Source organism: Sinocyclocheilus grahami, unplaced genomic scaffold (genome assembly GCF_001515645.1).
Source record: "Sinocyclocheilus grahami isolate Dianchi unplaced genomic scaffold, SAMN03320097.WGS_v1.1 scaffold903.1, whole genome shotgun sequence".
Taxonomy (NCBI): Eukaryota; Metazoa; Chordata; class Actinopteri; order Cypriniformes; family Cyprinidae; genus Sinocyclocheilus; species Sinocyclocheilus grahami.
The window spans coordinates 244,113-250,112 of NW_015506082.1; the positions used below are offsets into that span (position 1 = coordinate 244,113).

Consider the following 6,000-nt stretch of genomic DNA (forward strand, 5'->3'; position numbering starts at 1 on the left):
AAATACCAATAAGCCGATGATTATTTTAAGCAATAAATGGCCGATGGTAAAATTCTATATTATTTTGTCTAAATAAATTAAAAATAAATCACTCAAAATAAAAATGAGTCATTTTGAATGTTAAAAGTGAATTTAGGCATCACAACTTTATAACGACCAGTATAAAAAACATATTGATTATGAGTTTAGTTAAAGATTACTAAAGATTATTACTAAAATTATAACTCAAATTCAATTAGATAGATTATTATTGTGCTCTTAAATATTCACTTTATGTGTACTTTAGGTTATGCAAAGCTAATCTAAATGTAAAAATAAAGGTAATGAGAAATACCGCTACATCAATAAATAAACAAAATTCAAAAATCGAATGATAACAATAGTGTATCCCTAATTAAATGTTAATTAAAATAATTAAATAAAGTAAAGCACACACACAAAAAAAACATCTTGATTGCCTTTTGTTCACTATTGATAACTGCTGACCAAAATTTGACAACATTTAATCAAAATAAACTTCAATGATAGACTAACATTCCCACATCTGATTGTCACTGATTATTACATTTCTACAAAGTCAAATTCATCAGTGTCCTGATCCCACATGATATCATTGCTTCATTGTGGCAACAAAACAACAACATACATCAATATTGGTTGAGATGAGTTAATACAAAAAATAATCCTTTTTATCTTCGAGGTAGAGCACTAAACCCAACACGCTGTAACGTCTAGACATTACACCATAAATACTAAAGCAGAAAAACAACAGGCCAAAAAGAACAATAAATGAATTGTAGAAGATTTTGCTTGCTTGCTTAAACACGTCCAGTGTATCTGATCTGGAGGGATTTTTTGTCTCTATCATCGCAATGGGGATTTTTTTTTTCACTCATACATCTAACGTTACTATGAATCTCTTCTACTCTTCTCAACCCTGTGTGTTCAACTATGTCTTTTGCCTCAAGTGATCTGGCAGTGAAAGTGACAGGAAACCCTCCATCTGAATGTGGGAGTTTCTATTTCAGCCTTTATACAACAGTTCAAAGATTCATTACAATATATTGATCTTAAATAACAGTTACAACTCCGAATGCAACTACAAAAAAACATGACAATGTATGATGGACACATGTTGATCCGAGCACAGCTGAGTCCCACCAGCTGTCTGAAGCACAGCTCATGTAAGCCCACAGGAGGGGCGGCTCCGTCACCTCCCTACACGGTGCAAATGCTTGTGTTGATCAGATATGCCGTCTCTTATATTGTTACATGCAGACCACGCACTCCCTTTACAAACGCCTGGTCTCCCTTCGGCGGAGGGAGTGTGTGCGTATTTATGAGCCAATTGGACACCCTTTGACTTTGAGAGTGTATTCATGGGGTGATTTTACACAGTCTTGGCCTGTTTTGTCCATATCGGCACGGGCTATTGTTTTCTCACGAAAAGCAGCTGCTTCTATAATGCAAAGGCAGCACTTTTTGCCACATAGTGACTTATGGCTGGCAGTGAAAATGACTGGCACACACAAACACACAGCAATAATTAAAAGATACAAGATTCACAAGGGTCAATGACATATGAGTGTCCATGATGAATAAAAGGAAAATCAATTTAAAATGCTAGAAATTAGGTATTTTTTTCCAGTTCATGTTGGTATAGTTCAATAATTAATTTCAAGAAAAGTTTAAACGAAACTACTCCAAACATGTCATGTGATTTAACCAGTGGATAATTTTTTTTCTTACAAATTGAATACACATCTCAAAAAGTTTTTTTTAACCAAATATCATGAACTATTATTTCATGTACGGTCACATGGTCATAAGGATCTGCAGGGATTTTCTCTGATATAATATCGTGTTTTATGTGTGGTATTTATTTATTAATTTTTTGCAGTGAAGCAAAAAAAACAAATTAAAATATAGGTATTTCTATTTTTGAATTTGTCAAAATACTCAATAAAGTTAAGGCTTTTCCCCCCGTTATTTAAGCAGGACAGTTATATATCACCTTGACAATTTTGACTTTATACCACAAAAAAATAAATAAATAAAGTAAAATAAAAAAAAAATTCAAAAACAAATAAAATAATTTAAATTCAGAAACATGCTCATCATAGAAGATGTATTCAATTTCAAATTTATTTTTGACCATTGACCCACAAAACAAAAACAGAAAAAGTGGCAAAGCAAACAAAGAAATACTGTAGAACACAAAGTGTTTGACTGAAACTACTGAGCACCAGCAAGTCAAGACGTCAGACGTGTGATTGATATTTCTAACATGTCCCACCAACCCTGGGCTGGTCTCTGGTGTCCCTCGACCCCGCTGTGGCTCTTCGGTACCCAATGACCCGAGGGCTGTCATCAACCTCCAACCCTTGTCGAATGACAGCGCCTCCGGGCCCCATCCAAACCCCCGACCCCTCTCCCCTTCCTCCAGGTGTCTGTCAGTGGGGTCCCCTGCTCCGTGACAGTGCCGTCACCCGTCCTATGAAAGCCCTCCCCCTGTGCAGTGTCTCCCCGGCCCTCAGGCCAGCCTTTGATATGACCTGCCTCGGTGTCATTGTGTGAGGGCCGCTTGAATAAGCCTATTATTTCAACTCAATTTAGTGTGAGTAAACTCTGAATGATGAGGCTATCCCTCACACACTCATTCTTACCCTCCACCCCTCTTGCACTCTCAGGCTGACCGTAGCGCTATAATACACACAGACGACAAATCGCCTGTCTTATTCCACTCTCTATCATTCTCTCCACAGTCTCACTCCCGGATTCAAACCCAAAGTGGAGGATGCCATTTGTGGACACAAAAGTGTGTAACCAAATGCTTATTTTGAAGAGGCAAGACTATAATTACCTGTAAACAATACAAAATAGGGATACTTATGTATATAGTATTTGGTGCGGGGAGTAAAACAAAGTGAAGTAATTGGTTAAGTGAGAAGTATAAAAATAAATAAAAATGATGTCAATATTAATCACCCTTATGTCGTTTCAAAACCTCTAGAACATTCTTTCTTCTGTGGAACACAAAATAAGATATAATGAAGAATATTTCAACCATCTTTGTCCATACAATGAAAGTCAGTGGTCCAAACCAACGTTGAACCCCAATGATCTTTCAAAATCTCTGTTTATGACAGAAATTATTTTGGTTTATCTGTCCCTTTTATGGGATAGACAGTTAATAGATGGGAAAGTTAGTTTTCCAAAAGAAAAAACAAAAAAACATAAACAGATAAATAGTATACACATAAAAATGCTGTTTCAACATGTTAATGTTTACCTCAGCTTAAAGATGCAAACCCCGAACCATAATAAACACAGGGCCCAAATCCTAAAAGCATAAATGTGCTGTCTGATTCATTTTATAAAGAAAAGTTTCCATTTAAAGACTGTTAAAGAGCCTTTATTTGCAAACGGTTGCAGTAGTATGTCTTAATTACAGTGAATTAGAGGCTTGCTTTAAGTGGTGGCCGTTTGTACTGTAAGTCTATGGAGTGTGTGTGTGTGTGTGTGTGTGTGTGTGTGAAGTAACATGATTACCGGCTATGTGCTTTATCTTGGGCCGAAAGAGGCTGACACAGTGCTAGAAACTAATGTGATAAACGCCAACGCTATCAGGGCTCCACTCACGGATCTTAAAGCTAACTGTTTATGACAAGCTAACGGCCGTTTGTACTGTAAGTCTATGGAGTGTGTGTGTGTGTGTGTGTGTGTGTGTGTGTGTGTGTGAAGTAACATGATTACCGGCTATGTGCTTTATCTTGGGCCGAAAGAGGCTGACACAGTGCTAGAAACTAATGTGATAAACGCCAACGCTATCAGGGCTCCACTCACGGATCTTAAAGCTAACTGTTTATGACAAGCTAATAACGTGGCATGCAAAAGTCAGGGCCGTAAATTGGTTAGTTAGGAGCATGATGGATGAGAGCTAGCCTAACCTTATTTCCAGTAGTGCCGCTTGATTTCCAGACCTGCGGATAATGAATTTGATTTAATTAGCCTGTCCCTCATCTAATTAAGAAGGTAAAAAATCTGACCTCGATTGTAGTCACAGCACACTCTGCAAAACCAACACAACACTTACTCTCTCTGGCAAGAGAAAGTTTTGAATGACTGTACTGGCCAGACATATTTCTTTCTGATGATTGGCAGTATCTGAACCCTTGGGCAAGAATTCTCTCTTTTGCTTGACTGCACTGTTTATTTCATTAGGCACACATAATGGCAGGGACTTTTCTTTGGTGGTTCTCATGCTATGTGGTAAAAGTGAGCTCTTTTTTTAGGACATTTCTTGAGAAGATCTGACACAATACAGGCATTTTTTTTAGCAACTTCTAAGACATTCTGGTGTTGTGTTTTGTAGATGTATGCAGTTAGGACAACAACACAAATGATCAAAATCCACATTAAATCAAGTTTATGCCCTATTAGTATAATAGTAGCCTGTGCAAAGTATCAACATAGTAGTGCCAAATACAAACTCAGCTGATATAATTTTTTTCTGAAAGTTCAAACAAAATGGTTAAACTTTAGACAGACAAAATACAGGGTCCAGGCTATGAAAAAAACTATTTTTTTGCAATTAAAACAGATTTAAATGCATTAGTAATTTTCAAGAATTCCATATTTTCATAAATGTTTTAAATAATTCAAAATCAACACAATTATTAAACAAAAATGTGCACAGTACATGAATCGGATTCAAAAAATATTTTGATTATGCAGAAATATCAGTAGTCAATCCGTCTGGTCATAATTTCATTATTGATTAGCAGAACATATAGTGTAGCATGGAGAACATCAGTAATGTCACTTATATTATATAAAATATAACTTATATTATTGAAAAATTATTTCAACAGAAAAAGTAATTTGTCTCCTGTTTTATGTTTTATTTTAGGAGCCAATAGCCGCCTAATCATTTTGTTTTAGTCTGAAGCCCTAAAAATAACTGCTTGATTTAGTACAACTACAAGTAGTAGCTAAATGAGCAATCAATCAATCTCCAAATCTCTGACAAAATGACAACGATTGATGTGTTCCATGACTATAGGAACTGCGGAGACCTGCTGTTTTACCTGGCTTGTTTTTTTTATTTTTTGTCTGCCGTGAAATTATTTCCAGTCATGCTGAACCCCTCAAATTTTCTTTGCATTCTCCACCAATTACTAAAAGAAGCTGTACTACAAGAATTCATAGTGTAAGTCCAACTAACGTCATGACATTCTGGCACTGGTGGTCCACAGAAAGAAAAAAATCACAGTCCACTGGTCTTCACCTGAAGCTTTTGTAAATCTAATTACCGCCAATGCACACTTCAGTTTATCTCTTTGCAGGTCATTATCTAAATTGATGACATATCATTAGAGTACTCGCTTGTGAAGTGGCCCTTTGAGTCAGTGAACGTGTGAATGTTGCATACGTGTCGATGTGTATGTGTGAGTATGTTTACGTTTGCTCTATCTCTTAATAGGGCCCAAAGGGAGGGTGCAGTTTGGTAATTAATCCTCTGTAGGCCATACAGGAATGGCTTCGTAACTGTTTTAAAGACGGCAAGCACAGAGCTGAACACGGTCTTTATGCAGTGAATGCAAACGTGGCTATCAGGAGACACAGAATAGCCTCTTGTTGCCTGGCTTGTGAGAAGCATTCATTAAGCGGTATTCTGAGGGAAAGCAGCTCAGACTTTAGTCGGTACACTCATTACATTAGAGAATGTTCAAGAGAAAGACGTGATTGATGCCAAACATTCATGCTCAGGGGTCTTGAAAGAGTAATAATAGAGAAAGCAGCTGAATGACAGAGTAATCTTCCTTTTTTAGCTATTTCAATCAAATTAACATAAAATATTTAAATCTTGTTAATTAAAAAAAACATTTTCATAAAGAAAATAAATACCATTAAAATGAGATGAAGACTCTAGGAATGTCAGTCTTCTTAAAAAAAAAAAAAAAAAAAAAAAAACCTAATTAAAAAGAGTGGGTCTCC

The 6,000-nt window shown here is 36.3% G+C and overlaps 1 protein-coding gene across 1 annotated transcript in view; it reads right to left on the minus strand.

Annotated features, from left to right (window-relative positions):
• The window catches only part of LOC107564042 (LIM/homeobox protein LMX-1.2-like), a 66,084-nt gene that overhangs the window by 29,603 nt on the left and 30,481 nt on the right, over positions 1 to 6,000 (minus strand). The gene's annotated exons all lie outside the window — the stretch shown is intronic.